General features: G+C 41.0%; 1 pseudogene across 1 annotated transcript; it reads left to right on the top strand.

Moving 5' to 3' along the window:
* Positions 1–21,472: 21,472 nt before the first annotated feature.
* On the top strand, positions 21,473–23,059 carry LOC307098763 (D-3-phosphoglycerate dehydrogenase-like; annotated as a pseudogene). Its single transcript has one exon. The product of its transcript is annotated as a D-3-phosphoglycerate dehydrogenase-like (transcript).
* Positions 23,060–24,077: the final 1,018 nt, after the last annotated feature.

Here is a 24,077-nt window from a genome sequence, read left to right as displayed (position 1 = left end):
ACCTCCCATCTCTCTGTGCTGGGCTGATCTTCGCACCAGGAAGCATCATTGAAGAGCTCTGTCCCTAGCACAATGATGATGAATTGCATTGCGGTTTCCTCATCTGAGGAATGAGTGTGCACACTAACAGAATAGGATGCTTTTCTATAAAAAAAAAATTCCTTTTGTGGACAAAAAGAGCTACATTTTCTATGCTGAAATTATTATCCTAATAAACATCAATAGATAACAACTATAGAGCATTTATAATATGTCAATACCATTTAAGTTATTCAATTATATAAAACTAGAGACCCAATGCATGAAGATTCGTGTAAGAATAGGCCTTCCTTCCCCTGGCTGCCGGCATTGATTTCCCTCCAGCACCCAGGACCTGGGCCTTCGCTCTGGCTGCCGCCTCCTGCTTTCGCTCCAGGGCCAGGAGCCGCCTCCCGTCTTTGCTCCAGGCCAGCCACCACCATCTTTGTTGTATTAATTTGCATATTCCCTCCTTATTGGCTATGGGCACCACCATCTTTGTTGCAAAGTGATGGTCAATTTGCATATTCCATCTTTATTAGATAGGATAAGCTCTGTGAAGTAGATATTATTTGAGGCTCATCTACAGTAAATAAACTTCCAGAGATTATATAACAAGAATTAAAAGCTAAGTGTCTGATTCTAAAGTCCATGCTCTATGCATTACATCCCACTTACCTCCAAAAATTGTTATTTTTGTGATGGACCAGGAAAGGGAATAGTGGCTGCACAGGCGAATCAATGACCTTGAGAGAATCTTGGAATGCAGGGGGACCAAGTCAGGATGACTGACCTATTTCTAATAACCTGAATGGATAACAAGGGATATGCTGAAATTGAGGATTTATCTTTCTTCAAAGTTAGGGTTGCCAGATCTATAAAAATATGTCACCCAGTAAAATTTGCATTCCAGCTAAAAAAAACACACCACACCAATAGTTTTTAGTATAAGTATGTCCCATGCAATATTTGGGACACACTTGTACTAAAAAAAATTATTCATTATTTATCCAAAATTCAAGTATAACTAGGCAACCTGTATCTTATCTGACAACTCTACTCAGAGCCCCAGAGTATTTTGTCTTTTCTCCCATTCACAGTTCTTATTTTATTTTCATCTTTGGTATAGCTAGCTTTTAAAATATTTCCAATGCCTTTAAAATAAAATAATAAAACTTAGGCTTTCTAACTATGATTAAAAATCCATATGCAATATAAGAAAAGATTGATAGATTTGACAATATAAAAATAAAAACCTCTTAGGTATAAAAAAAACCCACAACACCATAAGCCAAGTAAAAAGACCAATGATAAACTGGAAGGAAATGTTGTAAGATATATATCACTACTTCTAGACGAATAATACTAAAAAAAAAATAACAATTGGGGAAAAACACAAAATACTATAGAAAATAGATAAAATATGTAGATAATTCACAAAAAGAAGAAATGAAAATGGCTCTTAAACATGTAAAATATGTCAATTTCACTTGTAATAAGTCAAATGCAAATTAAAATTACATTAGTACTCTCACCCATGAGATTGGCAGAAATTTGAAAGCTTGACAGCTCACTCTGTTGGCAAGTCTGTGGGGACACAGGTTCTCTCACACATTGTTGGAGGAATGCAAGACAGCACATTTTCCTATGGAGAGGAATTTCAAAATATGTAATAAAAACACATTATGCATTTACCCTTCAACCCAGTAATACTAATTCTAAGAATTTGCTCTGAACATATACTTTCAACAATACAAAAATACATATGCACAAGTTTATTCAATGCAACATTCTTTACAGTTGTAAAGTATGGAGAACACCTAGGTATCTTAGCATAGGAGCCTAGTTGAAAGGTCCATTCATATAATGGAATATTATACAGCTGTAAAAGAGAATAAGGAGATATCTATGAACTGATATGGAGGAAGTTCCAAGAGATAACATTCAGTGAAAAAAGTAAAGAACAAATAAATATGTTACTTTTTGTGTGAGAAAAAAGGAAAAAAATTGTTGACTATGTGAAGCATGTGAATGTTATACATATGCAAACATTAAAATTAAACCAATAAGAAAGAAAATCCTAAACTTGAAAGTAGAAAGAAACAAAGTAAACTAATTATATTTCAAATAAATATGGTAACCACACTGAAGGGAATAGAAAGGAAGGAAGGAAGGGAGGGAAGGAGGGGGAGGGAGGGAGGGAGGGAGGAGGAAAGAAAGGAAAGAAGAAACAAATGTAATTCATGAACACAATATTTGACCATATAGGCATATTATTTTTTGGCCAAAATTGAGCATGAGGATTGAGGGAAGAAAAAATGCAAACAAATTCTAAATTCTTTTTAGTACCTTTTTTCAATAAAAAAAATATGGGCAAAGTAATCCTGAAATTTTAATGTTGATGGAAGTCAGGGTTCTCACTATGGAAGAAGGGACATTCAAATAAAGCATGAGAGAAAACAAGAAAGAACTCAATGGGAGGTATCAGTGTGAACTGATAATTTCTAAGTTATGTCTACCCATGTAATGTACATGTGCAAACATGCAGGTATATATCTCTATCTATATACTAGTATATGTTAGTATGTGTGCATTTGTACGTATAGTAAATGTATTTTTGTGTACACACACACACACACACACACACACACAACTATCTCTTACCTCTATCGGTTGATAGGACCAAGAATTAAAGAAAGCGCAGTAGTGCCCTGGCCGGGTGGCTCAGTTGATTGGAGTGTCATCCCATACACCAAAAAGTGGGGGTTTAATTCCAATTAGGGTACATAACTAGTTTGCGGGTGCAGTCCCAGATCAGGGCACGTATGGGAGGCAATTGATCAATGTCTCTCTCTCTCTCTCTCTCTCTCTCTCTCTCTCTCTCTCTCTTCTATCTTCTCACTCTCAAATCAATAAACATATACTTGGGTGAGGATAAAAAAAGAAAAAAGAAAACCCAGTAGCAATGATATTACCTAAAACCCAAATCTTGGTCTCTAAAACCATTATCCACTAAAAGAAACCAGTGTTCTTTGAAGAAATGGCTGACTAGGCAAAATATCAGCCTGGATGTAAGAAAGCACTTTAAATAAATTATGGGTCATTTCACAAGAACCAAGGTGCTAGATGAAAAGAGTTTCAACTAGCCACATCTGGGATAATTTTAGTACCAAAGTAAGTGCAATTATGAATTACAAACCATTAAAATATTAAATTTATGAGTCCATACTGATAATAAATAGGTAAATAAATGAATAGACGAATGAGTGAAAATGGAAGGTTCTTGCTTACAATAAAATGCTGATAGCCAACTTGTAAATATGGAGGGAGTATAGGAGTTGGAAAATAATTATTTTGCAACCATCATAGTAAAATTATATAAAGCGAGACTCATCAATACTGTTAAATCTAGGGGAAAGTTTTAATAAAGAGAAGAATATTTGCATGGTTTTAAATTATCAGATTCGTTATTAGTTATGAGGGTAAAAAGTAGTAACTACATAGTGAAGAATTGAACACCAACTTGACAGCATAATCAAAATCAATAGAGGTAGATGGACATGTTTCAGATTAAAGAAGGTGTCTTAGAGCTACTATAACAAAAATACCATAAACTGAGTATTCAAACAAGAAATATTTATTCCTCACAGTTCTGATGCTAAGAGGTCCGAGTTCAAGGAGACAGCAGACTTGGTGTCTGGTGAGGGTCATCTTTTTCATTCATATTTGGCTGTCTTCTTGTTGTATTTTCATATAATAGAGCCTAGAAAAGTAAGTTCTCTTAGGAATTTTATAAGGGCACTGATTCTGTTCACGAGGCTCTACTTTCATGACCTTATCTAATCCTAATTACCTTCTAAATTAACCAATGAATTTATATGCATATATGCATAGCCCATGGACAGATAATAATGTGGGGGAGACCTGGGGAGAGGGCAGAAGCAGGGTTCTAGGTAAGGTGACCAGATTTTAACATTGGTAAAGCGGGACACCATTGACCGGGGGGGGGGGGGGGGGGGTTCTTGATTAAAAATTTGGTCTATATGGATCAACAAAAATTTTCATAGAACGCAAAAATAGTATTGTAATATATATATTTTAAATTTCAACGTAAGTACAATTTACAAATATAATAAATAAAAAATATGTATAGTATTATTTTATTCTTTGGCATATTTTTCATTTGAGTGAATTTTTTTTAGTAGATTGCTGTCGTTGTTTAAAAGGTGATGAATTTGCCGTAACGTAAGTCGTAAGTGTCACTTTCAAGGCCAGCGCTAGACTTTTTGCCACCACTATAAAATATAAATAATACGAGTACTGTCTGCTAAATTCAAGAAAATTTATGTATTTATGAAATAAATAAATAAATTACTTACCTAAATTATCTGAATAGCTGATTTGTAATGACATCACTTGTTTAACTAGCTTACTAGCACGCAGTATGATGTGTATCGTCTGAGAGACAGTTACAAAATGTTTTCGTCGTTGCCAATCCCAAAAAATGCCATTGTTCATTAAGTCCAAACAATGGTGGTCAAATTCTAATAACTGATTAACAATGCGAACTTTGATAAGCAGTTCTCAATAATCAGTTCTCAACAATTATTTGTTATTATTAAAGTTTAACATTATAAAATTAACAAAAATAATATAAAACTCATATCCTGGCTAAATAGCCACATGGCCGCCGAAAACCGTATATTCCCTTCCCGTTCTCCCGCTGTTCCCTAGCTTGTGGTGCATTCTTTCCAAAAATCGGGACTTTTTTAAAATGCCGCGGGACGCGGGACAAATTGTTAAAAATCGGGACTGTCCCGCCAAAAGCGGGACGTCTGGTCACCTTATTCTAGGGGGTCAATGGGGGGAAACAGGGGACGTCTTTAATACTTTCAACAATAAAGATAAAATTTAAAAATATATCAATTTTAAATTTACTGGTATTGCTGACAGCATTGAGGTTACATAAGAGAATATTTCTATACTTGAAGTATTTAGAGGTAAACATTCATGATGTATGTAACCTACCCTCAAGTAGTTCAGGAAAAAAAATTATATATGCACATAAAACAAATGATGAAGCCAATGAAATAAAATGTTAACAGTAGATGACTCTGGGTTGAAGGTGTATATGGGTATTCTTTGTACTGTGTTTCATTATTGCAACTTTTATATAAGTTTAAAGTTATTTTCATTGGGACACCACTCTGATCAGTAACCAAAATTATCACTAGTGAGGGACAGGTGAACACTGTGCCTCCAGAGGTGACCCCCGGAAGACGCATCACCTACGCAGTGCCCTAGTCCAGCCCATGGAAGCTGGATCCAATCACAAGGAAATAGTGACACTCCAGGTAAGGAATGTCCTCTATTTACAAAGGAGGGTTATTTTTTGTGTAGCATAATATGATTTACACTTTTTACAAAGGGAACCTCAACAGTGGCATGGAGGAATGGGAGATACTTGACCGAGAGAAGACCAGCTTTGTAGCTACTACTTTGACAGCCCATTAGAGAGCTAATGAGGAACAGAATTAGACTGTGATGCAGGTATGGGAATTAGTCTTCAGATCTGACAACAGTTTCAAAAGTAGGAATGACCCAGCTTGAACACTGGTTCAATTAAGTGGCAAAGGATAGGGATAAAGTAAAATAAGCACGAACTATTATTGATTAGGTTTAAACTCACTTCTCTCTGCTCTGCCATGTGTGGATTCAGTGAGAAGACAGACACCTATTGGCCAGGAAGATGGCCTTAACCAGACACCAAATCTGCAGGCTCCTGGATAGATAGACAGTGAGGCTACTTATTGAGACAGGGAATCTTGAAGATGAAGTAGAGTGAAATAAAGAAAGTTTTGTGCATATTATCTGGGGGAAAATACTGATCAGAATAAACATGTTCTTTACTTCAACAATAATTTAGAGGCACTAAGTGCTCACTAGGTCCCAAGCATTGTGTCAGACTATGCGATTAAAAAGTGTCAAAATGAGACTTTTTACTGATGAGAAAAACTAGGCTCAGAGATATTATAAAAATTTGCCCAGTATCACACAACTAATAAATGGAAGAGGCATGATTTTAACCCAAAATTATGCTTTTCCACCATGTTTTATTACATCCCAAAGAAAAATATTATTTAAAAATTTTTATTTTTAAATTACAATATTTTATAAGTTCCAGATGTATAACATATTGATGAGACATTTATATACTTTATGAAGTGATCACTCCGATATGTCCAGTATGATTTCTAAATAAAAGCACTCTTTTCCCCTTGCCTTTCTTCCTAAGGGATGCAATAAAGCACTAGGGATGATATTGGATTTCCATGGTCTAGATCAGGGTTGGGGAATGCCTGGCCCAAGAGCCATACAAGGCTTGAGAAAGCATTTACTGTGGCCCTGCCAAGGCAACCATAGGTGGGACTCAAAATTCAATAAATCTATGAGCTTTTTCATAGCAACATAAATTTATATTAAGTGAATTATATTAAGTGAATGATGTTATAAATATCCAAATGGCCCTTGGCAGGAAAAAGATTCCCCACCCCTGGTCTAGATGATAAAATTAAAACTATGATCTAAGCATGATTTTAACTGGGTCTGTTGGGTTTATAAATTATGGTCCACTAACTGCTTATAGTCTCTAGGTAAAATTTCCTAATTTTCCCCAGAAGGTGGTAATTGTACAACAGAGAGATCCCTGAAGCCAGAAGGTGGGTTCCATCCCTGACTCTGCAGTTTACTGGCTAGAAAATGGCACCTCCCAGGGATGTTGCAGGGGTTAGATGAGATAATGTATGCATAAGCACATACAGACATAGTAAGTATGTCTATGTAACCAGATCTATGAGACCTCAGCGGGATGCAGTGATTCCCACTGTTTTCTCCAACACTGCCTGCAGAATGTTCCTTTCACAGTGAGGAGTTAATCAACTGCATTTGGATCCAGAATTCTAAAATACTACAACAAATAAAGGGGCAGCAGCTGGGCAGTGATTTTCTCCAAGGCCTACAGTCCTGACCCTGGTGTGGTTAGTGTGTTTCAGTGACAGAGGTCTCTTCTTGGTTGTGTCACCTAGCACCATGTGACCTTAGCATCGCCTTCCCCTCCTTGACCTCTGTCTCATCATCTCGAAATGAAGGCAGATGCCATACTTCCTGAATTAATGTCAATTGCAGTCTTGTTGTCAGATCACTTCTAGCTAAATCAGCTGGGCTGCTTGTTAGGACACATATTGCCCAGGTTCCACTCAGTAGCTCCCAAATTAGAAGCGTGGGCAAAGGATCTAAGAATCTGCCTTTTAACCCCTTCCCACCAAATAATTCTAATGCACACAAATGTGAGAATCACTGACCTAAGTTCCTTTTCAGGTAAAGAATTCCAAGTAGGCCAGTGCTTTGTAAACTTTTATGCATCCCTCTGAGATCTTGTTAAAGTGCAGTAGGGCATGATCTGTATTACCACTGAGCTCTCAGGTGATGCTTCTGGATCCTGGAACACATACTAGATCCTGGAACACATACTAGATCCTGGAACACATACTAGATCCTGGAACACATACTAAGTAGCAAGGCTTTATGTGACATGACACAGTCATAAAGGTTGATTTACATTTTGAGATGAAACTAATGTATGAAATGACTCAAGGATGAGAGAAGTGCATACACATGATTTGCTTGAGTGAAGAGTTCGGTTGATTGACCAGTTTTGGGTGACTTAGGTCCTTATCATAGAGAAGACACACATTTGAAGACAGCCCACTTGGTTAAGTCCCCCACTCTGTCATTTCCTAGACATGTGATCTGCAGAAAGTGATTTACACTCTCAGAGCCTTAGGCTCTGAATCTGCAAAATAGGGGCAATACAATACCCACTTTATAGAGCTGCTTGCAAGCATTAAATGTGATCACATATATAAAATTTCCAGCCTTGTGCAACAATATCAGACCCTCTAGGCTTTCTGAGGACCCTTCCTAAGCCTTTACTTAATTCGCTGCATGAGATGGCTCAATAGGACTTGCTCCTCTTCCACAGACACCACCACCTGGAGGGCAGCCGCCTCTTCACCAGGAGAAAACACTTGGACTGTCTTGGGCTGCTGAGTGATTTATCACACAGCTGCTCTCCTGGACTTGGAAGGCTGATGGCAGCCCTGCCAGAGACAGATGGGAGAGCTGCAGTCCAGTTGCTTGTCAGCGATGTTCAGAGGACACATTTATAAGGCTTTTCACACTTTCCTGGCATCCTCCACCATCAGCCAGACACCAACCAAAGGCAGCCCGCTGCACACCACATGCAGGCAGGGAAAGCTGACTGCACACGCGCCAGCCGAGGCCCCCAGCAGGGCTTCGTCTTTCTCTCCTGCCTCCTTTCATTACTCGTTTCTGTGTAGTTGTGGTCAACATGCCACCCGGCTTTTATGCTAAGTCGTTTTAATTTTTTTGACAGGCACTACTGCCCTTTCTCTGGAATAACTCATTAGACAAGAAATGAGTTGCAGTAATGTGGAGTTAATGTGAAGAGTTTTCAACTCTCTTTATAGTCATGTGGATGGGTGTTATCAACAAATATTTCTTCAGCAACTGCAGCATCCCAGGTGCCTGAGGGAACCAATAACCAAATCATTTGTTAAGCTTCTTGCTTAAGCTATGGGAAGCAAACCCTGAAAATGATTTTCTTTTCCCCTGAGTCATCCTCAAATTTTATTGTATATTGGAATCACTGGGAGAGATAGACAAGCATGCTGATGCCTAAATCCCAATCCCAGAGAATCTGATTTAATGGATATGGATGCAGCTTGGGCAGTGGGAATGCAGCCAAGATTGGGAATTAATAAAACCTACCCAGAATTTTTCCATATTGTCTCAATTTTTAATCAACACCAGTTTTCAAGAATACCCTTTATAAAACCTTTTGACCTACATAATCTATGTTAAACCTCAAAACAACCCCATGAAGCCATTATTCTGAATTTGTTATTATTTCATTTGTATATTTGTACATTAGTCTCAACTTGGGTATTTTAAAAGATGGAGCTCAGAGAGGACAAGTTATATCCTCAGAAAGCTGGTAAGGGCAGGGATAATCCTTGAACCCATGGATCCTGGTTCCCACTATTCTTTTTTTTTTAATATACTTTTATTGATTTCAGAGAGGAATGGAGAGGGAGAGAGAGTTAGGAATACCAATGATGAGAGAGAATCATTGATCGGCTGCCTCTTGCATGCCCCCTACTGGGGATCGAGCCTGTAACCCAGGCATGTGCCCTTGACCAGAATTGAACCCGGGACCCTTCAGTCTGTAGGCTGATGCTCTATTCACTGAGCCAAACAAGCTAGGGCCCACTATTCTTTTAATTACTTTGTAATGCTCTTAATTCAGAGTTTGTCATTGACACCATTTACTGGATCATAACACATCTTTACTTTAGATTGCATAACCATTCAAAACAAAAACTCTCTGATTTCCTTATTGGCAGATTTAAGTAATATTAATAAGGAAAGAAGGGCAGTGCTAATGAGAATATAGGGCCTTTCTGGTCTGATGGCCAATACATGCACTTGGCATATATATAATGTGTTAAGTGCCAAGAGACATTCGACACATGATGCTACTTACTGGGGAAGTCAATGAATGCCGGCCGAAGGCTAGACACACAAAGCTCATCTCCAAGTACCATAAATCATCTCAAAAATAGACCACAGCATTCTTCCTTCTGTGATGAAAGACATTCCGAGTTCTTTGGAAGGTCGCACAGATCCTTGTTTGAAGACAGAATCATCTGTTGATTCCCATAAATACAGAGATTAGTTTGAAGGGTGGTTGTTCTCCCAAGCCAGGGGGATAATACATTGATTTGGAGTCTCCATGCCCAAGTTATTTTTCACTTTACAGGAAACAATGCAAATATTAAAAAAAACACACACCACTATAACTTTTTGGAGACATGAAATTACCATTTACCCACAACTCCTTGAGTGTTTCATTAACCCTGCCAGGAAGGAATGGAGCAGGATTGGTTGATAAAACTAATTCTCAGCATTCTCTCCCTCTCCCTCTCTCTGAACCTTATCAGGGAGCCTGAAGTGTAGGTGTCACGCTTGTTTCTCAGGCTAGTACCACAGCTAATGGTAAGCTTATGGTCAAAGAATGCCTAGTGATGCATGTGTCAGCAACTTAATTAGCTTAGGACTGCTCTGGTGTTGGTCCAGTTAGGCTTTAACAGACATTTTTGTTGCAGAAAGACACCATTCAATTAAACTACTGGTCATTTTGAAAACGGCTGTTTGAATTAATTCCAATATACAGTTTGCAAGCATTCTCTTATTCTATTCAGTTTATATATGTGAGGCTATAGCCATAAACGAACCTATGGGTACAGCTGTAAATGAAGAAGAGAGTGTGCACATTAAGCTCACAAATAGGACTGTTAGAATTACTAAAATCACTCTAAAAGCCCAAGAGTTTTGAAACTGAAAAAAAAATGACCATAAAAGGTACCTCTTAGCCAAACCTACCAAAATTATCCATTAACTGAATCCTTAAGTGCAATTGAAAGCTCGTTCTTTTCACAATTTCTCCATCTCAGAAGCCCTGGAAACAGGTCTCCAAATGCAGACCTTGGAAAGCCCCTTTGAGATGATGACCCTTTGGCAGAACCGCCTACATAACTGTGGGGCCAGGGCAAAGTGCGGGTCTTTTTGTTAAAAAATCATTAAGAATTTAAAAATGATGACAGCAGAGCACTAAATCAAACATAGGATCCTGTGTCAGGAAGCAGTCCCTGTCCTCAGGGCAGCAAGACTCCAACTGTGCTCTTCCAGCTGCCCTTTCACTGAGTCTTTGGGAGTAAATGACACCTCACTATGTGTTGCCAATTGTTATGTAGGCAGATGGCTCCGGCTGTCCATAGGACATCTGCAGGGCAGCAGCAGAAGGAAAATATGATGGGAAGTGAATGTAGCATGTCTGTCAGGAGTAACAGTGGAAGGCAGAGGTTTTGTACAGCTGTTACAGAACTCAGAAAAAGGACAGTTGGCTACTGTAGACCCTACTGAATGCCAACAGTATCCAGGGGAGAGAGAGCCCTGGATGTTCTCATCCCTAAATGAGATTATGTGGCAGCATATTTTGAGATATTATTCCAATCTACCTACCTACCTACCTATACTTGCATAGATTTATACTTAACTTTTTAGTATTTCTAGCTTTCCACACCAAATCCAAGCTAACAGTTGTTTTTGTGCTCATTATGTCAGGGGATAGAGCTGCCAGAACAAAAAGATCCTAATAGTCATTTTGAATTTAGGTACACAGCCTAAGTCCCACAGAAAGGAGTGGATTCAAAGCACAGAAATTGTCTGGCCAGAACCAAGAAGGTGGGACTCCCCCAGTTGGGAATGCAATTCTCCTGGTTTTAGAAGTGAGAGTGAGGGAGGGAGAGTAAGAAGGCCAGTGTATCCCTGACCAAGAGGACATATTCCCCACATCCCAGGAATGGCTACAAGGACAACAGGCTGATAGAATGAAAGGCAGGTTTGGTCCCAAGGGGGGCTAAGGTCACTTGGAAGCTCCTGTACCTCATGGGAAACACAGAATTGTCAGCAGACAGCTTGCTAGAAGGGACGTGGATATCTCACTGGCAACTTAGGCAGCCTGATGATGGAAGGTCAATGACCACGTGGTGTGAAATGCGACCCTCCACACCCATTCTAACATGCATTGCTTTGCATAGGATTTCAGAAATTACTGGGATGAGAGGAAAATAAGAAAATGACTGAAGTTAGGTTTCCTAGTAGCTTGGTGGGAGGGAGATTGAGAACAGAAATTAAATAATAAAAAAAGAGTGAGCTTTCTCATACACCTATGTTTTTAGACTGCTGTTCATTCTAACTACTCTGTGATCATATTATTTCCCAAGCTCAATCGGTTCCCATTGCCTTGACGCTGCCCTCCCTGATGCTTTTTACTCTTTAATTTGGTTTTCAGTTTAGACTTTCCCAGAAGAAAAAACATGTTTGGATTGCCATGAATATTGTATTTCTCTTGGCAACAAAAGCTCTCAGTATAAATGGACAAAATTGACATTGTTCCGATTTATAAATTTGTCAGTCTCTTGTGAGTTTGGTTAACATGGCTCAATTCCCTGGGACCCAGCCACAGGGATATGCTGTACTGTCTTGATGGCATTTATGAATTTGCAAAATAGAGGGCCATGACTCTACTAAGTTACAAATGCCCTGTGAACTTCCATGACTGAAAAGGCCCTGACCCCTCTCTACTGGTATTTCCTGTTGAGAAATAATAGCATAAAAATGATAAAGGAATTTATTTTAAAGCAATATTAGTATAATGTAGTAGTTAAGAGTGCAGCCTTTGGAATCAGACTGCCCAGGCTTATCCAATCTTGGCTTTGCCACTTGTACAAATTATGATTTAACAGGTTCAAAGAAATCTAATAGGGACTGTTGTAAGAAATAAAGGCATTAATACATGTAAAACATTTTGATCAATGCTTAGCATCTATTAAGTGCTATATAAGTGTTAATTACTATTTCTAGCTTTATTGTTGTTATTTTAGTTGTTCCCTTCCAGCCTATGTTCCAATGCATGGATATCATTTCATATTGCACATAATTTACATTCTTCCTTTTGATCTGACACTGTGCCATACATACTTTATGTATTTCTCTGGAGGTTTTAATTACTTTTAATAGTATAATTGAATTCACTAAATAGTTGAGCATTTATCTTCAAATGACTATGCTATGTATCAGGGATATCAAAATAATGACAATTTAGAAAAACTGGCAAAGGTGATAAACAGGTAACATAACACGAAAGAAATATAAAAAGCCAAAAGAGAGGCTTATCCTAACAAAAAGTCAGGGAATGCAAATTAAAGTGATTGTTACTATTTTTACCTGGCAGATTGGCTACAATAAGAAGTTTGACAATATCCACTTTAGGGCAATAGGTACTCCCCTCTCCTGCTGGCCAAGTGTAAGCGTGGTCAGCCATTTAACTATTTATATTTAAAGTTCACAGACCTTTTACACCCAACCATTTCACTCTTTCATATCTGCCCTCAAAAAAATACTTGCTGTGTGCTTCAGGAGATAGAAACAAGAATGTTCACTGAACCATTTATAACCGTGAAAATTGAAGATCACGTCACTGCTCAGCAATACTCAGAATGGTTAAATAAACTGTGATATACTCACTCAAAAAGAATATGTTCTTTCTATCAATACTGAATGGGAAACTTCCAAGGCTTGTTGCTAAGTAAACAAGCAAACAAATACTTTGTTAATAAGTTGCAGAAAAGCAAGTACAATGAGATAGCATTTTTTAAACACATACCCTAAATAAAATATATAGCTCTAAAATGTGTATGTGTAAGTATAGTATATGTGTGTATATGCATATATAAGTGTGTGTGTGTGTGTGTGTGAGAGAGAGAGAGAGAGAGAGAGAATATATTGAAAGATGTCTGGGAGAGTCCACACCAAACTGTTAAGAGTGGACACCTTTAGGCAGAAAACTAAGAGTGGTCAAGGGGGACTTTAGCTTTTTCCGTATTTTTAAATGTTTTTAAGTGTTCTTTATATAAATACGGATGAACTTTTAAAAATTAAAAGATGAATAAAACAAGGTTCTTGAATCCCAACGTTAGTATTCTATTGAGTAGTTGTATAACAATTTATTTAGCCATTGACCTATATTTGGCAGTTTAGGTTATTTCCATTCTTTTATATTATAGATCTTTATACTCTGCAGCTTCTTTTTTCTTCTGTTGATTTATTTCTCTAGGATAAATTCCAAGAGTGGGATTACTGGATAAAATAGTATAAACATCTTTCTGGCTTGTGATATATTTTTCCACATCGCTTTCCAAAAATGCCGTGCTTCTCTTTCCCCATCATTACTACAGAAAAATGAGTGAGCTCTTTCTTCTACCTCCTGGCACCGATCTACTCCTCTCTTGCCATCTCCTCGTTCTCAGGAATGGATACTTTTTGCTTCAGTTTTCAACCTGTTTTGGAATTGGCATTTCGTCGAGGACTGTCAGCTCATAATCTTTCACCTGTACCTGGTTATGTATATTCCTGAAAGATAGACATGCTTAACATTCTCATTTTACAGATGAGAACACTGAGGCTCACAGAGGTTGAGTAAGTTGCCTAGCTAACAAGTGGTAGATCCGTACTTTTAAAATCATGTCGCTATCCTCTCTCTGTATCTGGATGTGATTCTCTACCAGTTTGGTGTGAATAGAGTTGGTGTGAATCCAAACACCTTTTGCTTACGCATAGGTTTCACTCTTACACATGGCTTTCCTGCTCTTGGTACCAGCCCATGTTTGTATCCACTACCTTTCTGCCTGTGTCCCTCTTGTTGGCTTCATTCTCAGATTGTCAATTTGAATTTCACATCCTTAAATTTCTATCTGTTTCATCAACTTTAACTGAAGTAGATGAAAGTTAGGCCAGTGGCTCTCATCCTTGGGGAACTTAAAACAAAGTGAACCAAACAAGCTGAGGCCTGGTCTGTCCATTCCTGGAAATCCAGATTCCTTGATCTGGACTATAGTCCGGGCCTGGGCCTGGAATTTTTTTCAATGTTCCCTGGGGACTTTGGGGTAAGAACCTCTGCCCTAGATACCATTCTTGGTCCCCTCCCCACTACTCCAGGTTTAGGTAACAACATGGCTGGGTTTTGTTTGTTTTGTAATAACTGCACTGTCTCTCTTGGCTATTACCACCACTCACAATCATTTACCTCTCTGCCTTACTGTCATTCTGCCTGTCCTGCTCTGTCTCTTCATGTCCTTCTCTGTCCCTTAGCAAAAGCACCTTAGAGCCCTTGCCCTTGCTATTACTACTGCCTGCAACCGCTCCTTTCTTTTATCTTAATCCTGTCGAGCTGCAGTTTTACTTCCTCCAAACAATTCTCTTGCATCACAGCCCACACAGGAGCCTGCTTCTTCGAAACTGCTATTTCAGTTCTCTCCTGCTTCCTTCTAGTGGCTTTTCTCTAATGATAGAAGGCGGTATATGGTTTTCATGTGTGGACAGGAGGAAGTCCTCTTAATAGTAGTTAAGAGCACAGGATAAAGAGTCAGGAAGACTCCTATGTCAAACTTCAGGCTGTTACTTAACCACTCTAAGCCTCAGTTTTCTCACGTATAAATTGAAGATAACTAATATATATAACATGAAGCTCTGACAAAAGTATATAAAGCACTTAACATAGTACTTGCTACATGCTAAAAGTGTGATACATACTATTAGAAATGGAATCTACACTAATAAAAGAGAAATATGCAAATTGACCATACATCCGCAATGCCCACCAGCCAATCAGGAGTGAGTATGCAAATTAACCCAACAAAGATGGTGGGTTAAATTGCATACGCAGGCGCTGACTGGCCGGGGGCATTCTACACCACCCCAGCCACTCCGGGCCTCTGGGCAGAGTGGGAAGGCAGAAAGGTGGCTCTGGTCTGGAGCAAAGGTGGTGCTGGCAGCCAGGGGAAGGAAAGCCCATTCTTGCACGAATCTTCATGCATCAGGCCTCTAGTATATGATAATAGATGGATTTCTTTCAACAAAAGTGGCGGAGTTGAGAATTTATGCATCCCAGTGAGCTATTTCCCATATCAACTGGCCCGTAACTATTTGTTATATGATTGAATGGAAAATGCCCACTTATTCTGATGGTGCTACATTGCCCAGATCTTTTCCAGAAATCTTCTTTTGGAGCTGCCTGCTGAGCCCATTTATGAATCAGAGAGAAAAAAGGGCCCTATTACTCTACTCTTTGCTTTTATTTACCAAAAAAGGTAATCTCCAGTTTCATTGTCCACTTTATTTATTAGCTTCTGTGCCAAATGACCTTTGTCTATCTTTTTAAGTTAAATCTGTCCCAAGAAGACAAAGATGCCACTAATAAGATTATGCACAAAACGTGTTATGGATTCCTAAGGGAGTTTCAGAACAGAAATTCTTAAAGAAGTTCCCCAAGGATTTTGCAGATAATTTGAGAATAGGGGCCTTATCTACAAGCAGGGTTCTTACCCTGGAGTTAACTGAAGTTATGTTGCATGTAACAGACTTTTGTTGTATATATTTTTTCTAGATAGTCTGTTTCTTTATTATTTTCAAAGGCATTTATGACAAAAAGGGGATAAGATATTTTAAAAAATACTTTATAGGTGTCAAGGCTCATAGGAGAGTGCTATAATCTACATGTATAAAAGGTTAATATGCTAAGTGTCTGACCACCTGACTGGTTGCTATGATGAGCACTGACCACCAGGGGGCAGATGCTCAATGCATGAGTGTCTGTGATGTGCACTGGCCATTTACAGAGAAATGGCACTGTGGACCTGGCGCCCACAAAGCAACATTCTGCTTCCCCCAAGTGGGGCATAGGTCCCACCACCACCCCAGAGCGGCAGCCTACCAAATGGCAGTCAATGCTGCTGAGACCCCCGTGGCACAAAATGAAGCCCACGGCCCAGCCCAGCCTGGAAACGTTGGCTGAGGGTGCCAGGTAATGACATCAATTAGCAATGGCTGGCTTCCTCTCTCTAGTGATGACTAGCCTCCTTGCAGTTTCTTCAGCCCAAGAACATGATTTGCTTTATAGCCAGGTGCAAACATTTCACCCTTTAATCAAATGACTATGAAGAATTTTCCCATGCCTCATCTCATTTGATCCTTACAGAAGTCCTGGAGTACGTAGATAGGAGACTGTGGAATCCTATTTTCTTTTCATTAGCTGGAAAACGAAGATTTAGAAAGCTTAGAAACTTGACCCGACTGAAAAGAAGAAAGAAATGGTGGACCTTGAAAATGACTTCACTGCACAGAATATAGTCAAACACTACTGCAGTTAAATATTTTACCCTTTGTTCTCCCTGCATGATCTATAATAATAATCTGCTTCATGTTGATATTTACTGCTGTGTTGCTGACAATTACCTGAAAGAGAAGTTGAGGTGCTTCACTGGGCTGGAAAAAGTTTAGCTACATCACAAAGCAGGTCTAATTAAGCAAGTTTATTCTATGTTTATAAAAGGCTAAGTTGACTCGCGCATGCACGATACATATAAAGCTCTCTCTGGCGCCAATCACATGCATGTGCTTCCATCTGTCATTGTCGATTGTGAATTTGGTTGACACTTGTATTATAGAGAAAGGGCAAATAGCGATATTAAAATATTTCTTCTAATTAATTTCCTTGGGCTACTTGTGTTAATAATGAATGTAAATGTTTAGAAGATTAAAAATGTGCTATCTTTTATATGCTAAAGTGATGATATTCATCTACTGCTATATCACACATTGTTATTTTTATTGGTGGGGGATTGGTTTGAGTGAAATTATAAACATTTCCTCAGCCCCTCTGCCTTGACATCACTTGTACAGGTTTTCAAAGACAGCTGCCGGTATTCTAGTGTATGGGGTGTGACCTTGGAACAAAAGCTAGTTTTATTCTTTGAATGAAGAAGATTGGATTGTCAGGATTGATAGAGTGACTTTTCGGTTATGTTAGTGACATATTCTAACACATTGAGTTAAGTCAAACAAATGACACTGGGGTTATTAATGGAAAGAACTGAGAAGTTAGCTTTCCATTGCTTTTCTTCCAGTTCCCAATGCTATATTTTTAGAAGCATTTATTTTAAATGGAGAGAGTCCAAAGGAGAACATAGTTACCAAGGTTAAAAAAAGACAAAATATGAACATGGGAATTGGAAGAAGGATTATTTTATCATTGTATTTTTATCCAGGGGCATGCTGGTAAACTGGCTCTCTAGGGGAAGAAAAACCTGCCCTGATTTTTAGTGTATACCAATTTCTGTGGTGTAAAACCTGCCACCATGGACAATTTCATGCTACCAGTGTGAGGCTACTGAATGAAATTGGAAAGAGATGAACATAATTTGTTCTTGTGAATGAGTACAAGTTGGCTCCAGTAAACCATGGTTTATAACACTCATAAACCTAAAGGTCCAGGAGAAGGGTTTCTAGGGGAGGTTTAGTTGTACAGAAGTACCCTTTGGAAGAAGCTCAATTTAAGAGCAAAAAATAATTAGAAATTCTGTCAGAGGATATTGAAGGAGACTGAAATATGTATATAGTTTAAAACGTATTTCTCCTCCTCCACCCCCAGCCACTATAAGATTTTTTCTCCCCTTTTTTCTTCCTCCTCTACCTACCCCCAACATTTCTTCCCTAATTAGACTGACACACTCTCCAAGAGTCTGTCCTTTAGGAATTGATTGGTGGTGGGGTGGGGACAGGTTGGCTGCTCTCAGATGGACAGAGTAGGGGAGATCTGGGAATAGTAGGGCTTCCATAATTTGTATTCTGTCATGTTATTTTCCCATGTTTAAAAACAAAGAAAAACTTGATGAGGAAAAAGAAAACACTTATAAAGTTTATGATTTGTGAATCAGTCAGTCTTTATAAAAATAACCCTTTAGAGACGAAAAAGCAGCATATATAAACCAAACCCTTTCATTTTCTTTCCACTTACTTATGGGCATTTCTTAATATATATCTACATTTCTAAAGCAATTTGACTAATCAAGTTTGAGTTAAAACCAAGCTAATTGTTTGTGTATCCCAACTGATTCTACTTTAGCTATCTGGTCAAACTTGCCATGTGACCATGAGCAAGTCATTTGCCTTTCTGAATTTGAGTTGTGAACTGAATTGTGTTTAAATTATCTTCTAGCCAGAGGAGTTGGTGGCACTTATATTGGATTTAATAAGCAGCTTCACAATTTTCTCTTATGAAATAGACTAATAATCTCTACTTTTAAAGTGTCATTGACCTACTAGTTTGAACAGGTGGAGGCATTTTATCTGACTTGACCAGTTAACCAGGACTCTTTTGACAATAATAAGAAGAGTGTATTCTTTAGAGTCCAGTTTTCTCTACCGGATGTTTTCTCTGCTGCCCTTCCCTGACTTTGAGACTCATCAAGCTCATGTGCAGTAAAAAAAACTCTTCTGGATTGGAGAAAAGTGCTTAGTATACATGAAGGGTTCTCCTCTGATGGTCAGCAATTCAAACTCTATCTCTAGACCATTCTAGCCCATAATGATTCATATTTTATGTGTTTCCTTCTCTCTTTTTTATTGAGTTTATTGGGGTGGTGACATTGGTTAACAAAACCATACAGGTTTCAAGTGTACAACTCAAGAAAACATCATCATCTGCTTCCTACATTGTGTGTGCATTGCCCAAAGTAAATCTCTTTCTGTCCCCGTTTATCCCTCCTTTGCCCTTTTCCACCCCCCACCTCTTTACATCTGCTATCACCATACTGTTGTCTGTGTCTATGTGTTATATATATTTTGGATAATCCCTTCACCTTTTTTCACCCAGCCCCCTAACCCCACTTCCCTCTGACAACTGTCAGTCTTTTCTACATATCTATGCTTCTGTTTCTATTTTTTTGTTAAATTATTTTGTTCTTTATTTTGAATTGTGTTCTTCTTTTGTTCATTATATGAATTCTACATATAAGTGAGATCATATGGTATTTGTCTTTCTCTGACTGGCTTATTTCACTTAGCATAGTACTCTCCAGGTCCATCCATGCTATCGCAAAGAGTAAAAGTTTCTTCTTTTTTCAACCGAGTAGTATTCCATTGTGTAAGTATACCACAGCTATTTTATTCACTCATCTACTGATGGGTACTTGGGCTGTGTCTAGATCTTGGCTATTGTAAATAATGCAGCTATGAACATAGGGGTGCATATATTCTTTTGAATTAGTATTTTGTTGTTGTTTTTCAGGTATATTCCCAGAAGTGGAATCTCTGGGTTCCTTCTCTTTCTATCTGTTTATGACCCCCATCCCCTGCCTCTAGCTCAGCACTCCTAGTGGTCTAGGGAAAGGGCAGGGTGAGTGGGCAATAGGCATGTCTTTCCAAGCTCTTTGGTATTGTATCACTTGACTGTTATCTATCAAATACCTGATTGTCCAAGAGACTCCTGGGAAAAAATCATGGCAACAATAGCTAATATTTATTGCATGCTAAGGATTTAACATACATCTTATTTAGTTTCTAACAACAGCATAATTTGAGCCCCCATTCTATCCATAAGGAAACTGAAGCTTAATAAAGTCAACCTGTGGCCAGAATAAGTGACAGAAGCCAGATATGATATATAATCTCAGGACCTGTGCTCCTAATCCTGACCCTTTTTGTGGTTGTATACAAAGTTCCTAAAATAAAGCTGGGAGTGAAAAGCAGAAAACCATATAAAAGCTCTAAGATGGGGAGGATTAGATGGGAGTCAGATTTCACAAGTTTTTCTAGTGAAAAAGAAAACTCAAACAGCTCAGATGAAGGGGGCAAAACATAGTTCTGTGACTTTCTTCTTTCACTTGCCTCCTTACCCCATCCCCTGAGCATCTTGCTCAGGAGCTATAGGCTCTACCGTGGGATCAGGCCCTTTTATATTAAAGTATAGGTAGTTAGCAGTGGCGGGGGTGGGGGTGGGGGAAAAAACAGGGGGGTGGGAAGCAGTCAAGTCTGCTTTCCCCATTATTCTAGTTTTCTGTCCAGGTATCACTCATTTAGATTTCTGAAGACTCACCTTGTGAGCAAACATTGACAAAAGCCCATCATAAAACTATTAATATGTAGAACCTTCTCTACTGGACAGAAAGACTGACTGTAGATTATGACCTCATTTTTCATCACCAAAGACTTTGAAACCCCTGTCCAAATGAAAGGAATAGGAAATGCTACATTGCAGAAAGCGTCAAGCCTTTTGGAAGCTACAAAGACATGTATCTTAAATGGCATCTCCCTGAATTCTTCCATTTAGAGACTGGAGGTCTCCTGAGATGTGCTGAAAGGCTAAGAGCTGTCCCCCAGCTTGACTTCAACTTCCACTTTGAAGATAATGGGAACATGATAGGGAGAAGCCAAAAGTTTTACTTTGGGGCTAGTATTTTTGTAATTGATAAGAAAGCATGATGGCACATTAAGCATGGGAAGACCTTGTCTCTATAATAAAGAGCCAGGGTGTAACACGCTTACAACCAAAGCTCACCAGACCTGAAGTCAGTGCGCTGCAGGCGCAGTGCCCCAGCACTGACTGCTGAGGGGGCTGCGAATCAGGGTCAGAGAGAGGCCTGAAGAGAGAAGCAGGGACTGACCCGTTGCCTCTGTAGCAGCTTTTGACCAGCACTTGCCTCTCTCTTTCTCTCCCAGCCTGGCCAGCAGCCACACATCCATTTCTCTCCAGGACTCCACCGGGGCTGCTGATTAGCCCCGCCTTTCTGATCGGGCCCCGTTGATAGGCCCAGAGAGGCTGACTGGCATAGAAACTGACCAATCAGAACCAAATCTGGGGGCTTAGAGGTGTTTCTGTCCAGGGAAATCAGTGGATCCCAGGCTGGCTCCAGCAATGACCTTCACAAATCTACAGAAAGTGCTCATCAGTGACAGCCTGGACCCTTGCTGCTGGAAGATCCTGCAAGATGGAGGGCTGCAGGTGGTGGAGAAGCAGAACCTGAGCAAAGAGGAGCTGATAGCGAGCTGCAGGACTGAGAAAGCCTTATCCTCCGCTTGGCCACCAAGGTGACCGCGGATGTCATCAACACAGCAGAGAAGCTCCAGGTGGTGGGCAGGGCCGGCACCGGAATGGACAACATGGATCTGGAGGCCGCCACGAGGAAGGGCATCCTGGTCATCAACACTCCCAATGGGAACAGTCTTAGTGTTGCTGAGCTCAGCGGTGGGATGATCATGTGTCTGGCCAGGCAGATTCCCCAGTCAACGGCTTCAATGAAGGATGGCAAATGGGACCAAAAGAAGTTCATGGGAACCGAGTTGAATGGAAAGACCCTAGGAATTATTGGCCTGGGGAGGATCGGGAGAGAGGTGGCTGTTCGGATGCAGTCCTTCAGGATGAAGACTGTAGGGTATAACCCCATCATCTCACCAGAGGTCTCGGCCTCCTTCCACGTTCAGCAGCTGCCCCTGAAGGAGATCTGGCCCCCTCTGTGACTTCATCACTGTGCACACCCCTCTCCTGCCCTCCACCACAGGCCTGCTGAACGACAGACCTTCTCCCTGTGCAAGAAGGGCATGGGCATGGTGAACTGCACATGTGAAGGGATCGTGGATGAGGGCGCCCTGCTCCGGGCCCTGCAGTCGGGGCAGTGCACAGGCTCAGCGCTGGACATGTTCACGGAGGAGCGGCCTCGGGACCGTGCCTTGGTGGGCCACGAGAATGTCATCAGCTGCCCCAACCTGGGCGCCAGCACCAAGGAGGCCCAGAGCCGCTGCGGGAAGGAGATTGCTGTCCAGTTCATGGACATGGTGAAGGAGAGAGCCCTCGTGTGGGTCGTGAAAGCCCAGGCCCTTACCAGTGCCTTCTCTCCGCACACCAAACCTTGGATTGGTCTGGCAGAAGCTCTGGGGACTCTGATGCGAGCCTGGGCAGGGTCCCCCAAAGGGACCATCCAGGTGGTAATGCAGGGCTTATTCCTGAAGAATGTCGGGAACTGCCTGAGCCCCACAGTCATTGTCAGCTGCTTCTAATCATGTGGATGTGAACTTGGTGAACACCAAGCCGCTGGTGAAGGAGGGCCTCAATGTAACCACCTCCCATAACCCCACTGTGCCAGGAGAGCAAGGATGCAGGAAAGGCCTCCTGAGTGTGGCCCTGGCAGGTGCCCCCTACCAGGCTGTGGGCTTTGTCCAGGGCACCACACCTGTGCTGCAGGCACTCAACGGAGCTTCCTTCAGACCAGAAGTGCCTCTCCACAGGGGTCTGCCCCTTCTCCTGTTCTGGGCTCAGCCCTCTAACCCTACCATACTGCCTACCATGATTGGGCTCCTAGCAGAGGCAGGCATGCAGCTGCTGTCCTACCAGACCTTGGGGGTGTCCAATGGGGAGACCTGGCACGACATGGGCATCTCCTCCCTGCTGCCCAGCCTGGATACCTGGAAGCAGCATGTGACCGAAGCCTTTCCGTTTCATTTCTGACCTTGGGGCTCACCAGGACCAGCCTTGGGGGCTTTGTGATCAACATTGAGAAGTCACATTCCTGGGGCTGACACCACTTATGTGGTCTGACTCCTGTAATAACCACTTAATAAGCAGTCCTTTCCGCCCCCACCCCACCCCCCCAAAAAAAAATAAAAGAACCAAATCTGGGTCAACTGTGAGGAGCCAATGGCTGCCTAGGAGGCAGAGCTTTTGATGCTGACTGGCATAGAAACTGACCAATCAGAACCAAATCTGGGTCAACTGTGAGGAGCCAATGGTTGCCTAGGAGGCGGAGCTTCTGACGCTGACTGGCATAGAGACCGACCAATCAGAACCAAATTGGCCGGCAGAGGAGGGCAGTTGGGGGTGAGATGAGGCCGACAGGGGAGGGCAGTTGGGGGCGATCAGGCAGGCAGGCAGAGGGGTTAGGGACAATCAGGCAGGCAGGCAGGTGAGTGGTTAGGAACCAGCAGTCCCAGATTGCGAGAGGGATGTCCGGAAGTCGGACATCTCCCAAGGGGGTCCCCAATTGGAGAGGGTGCAGGCTGGGCTGAGGGAACCCCCGCTCCGTGCATGAATTTCGTGCACGGGGCCACTAGTCCTATATAATAAAGAACTGATATGCAAATGATCATTAACACCCTCATGCCATAATGGCTCAGACACTCAACACTAGGGAGAGAGGAATGGGGACCAGCCAGGCACAAATCAGCTTGAGAAAGAGGAATGGGGACCAGCCAGGCTGCAGCCCAGGAGAGGGACAAGCCATTCGCCCTGTGGTCCCAGGTGCCAGTGGCTGGGGCTGTGGCCCTGGAGAGGGACAAGCTACCCGTCCCACAGTCCTGGGTACCAGCAGCTGTGCCTGCGCCTGTGGCCCAGGAGAGGGACAATCCACATGCCCCATAGTCCCCGTGGTCCCGGGCGCCAGCGGCTGCACCTGCAGCCTGGGAGAGGGACAAGCCGCCTGTCCTGTTGTCCCGGGCACCTGTAGCTGCAGCCCAGGCAAAGCCGCCCA

The sequence above is a fragment of the Cnephaeus nilssonii genome, assembly GCF_951640355.1.
Source record: "Cnephaeus nilssonii genome assembly, chromosome: 4".
NCBI lineage: Eukaryota > Metazoa > Chordata > Mammalia > Chiroptera > Vespertilionidae > Cnephaeus > Cnephaeus nilssonii.
The sequence above is the reverse complement of the archived record's forward strand: the minus strand, read 5'-3'. Positions and strand labels throughout refer to the sequence as shown.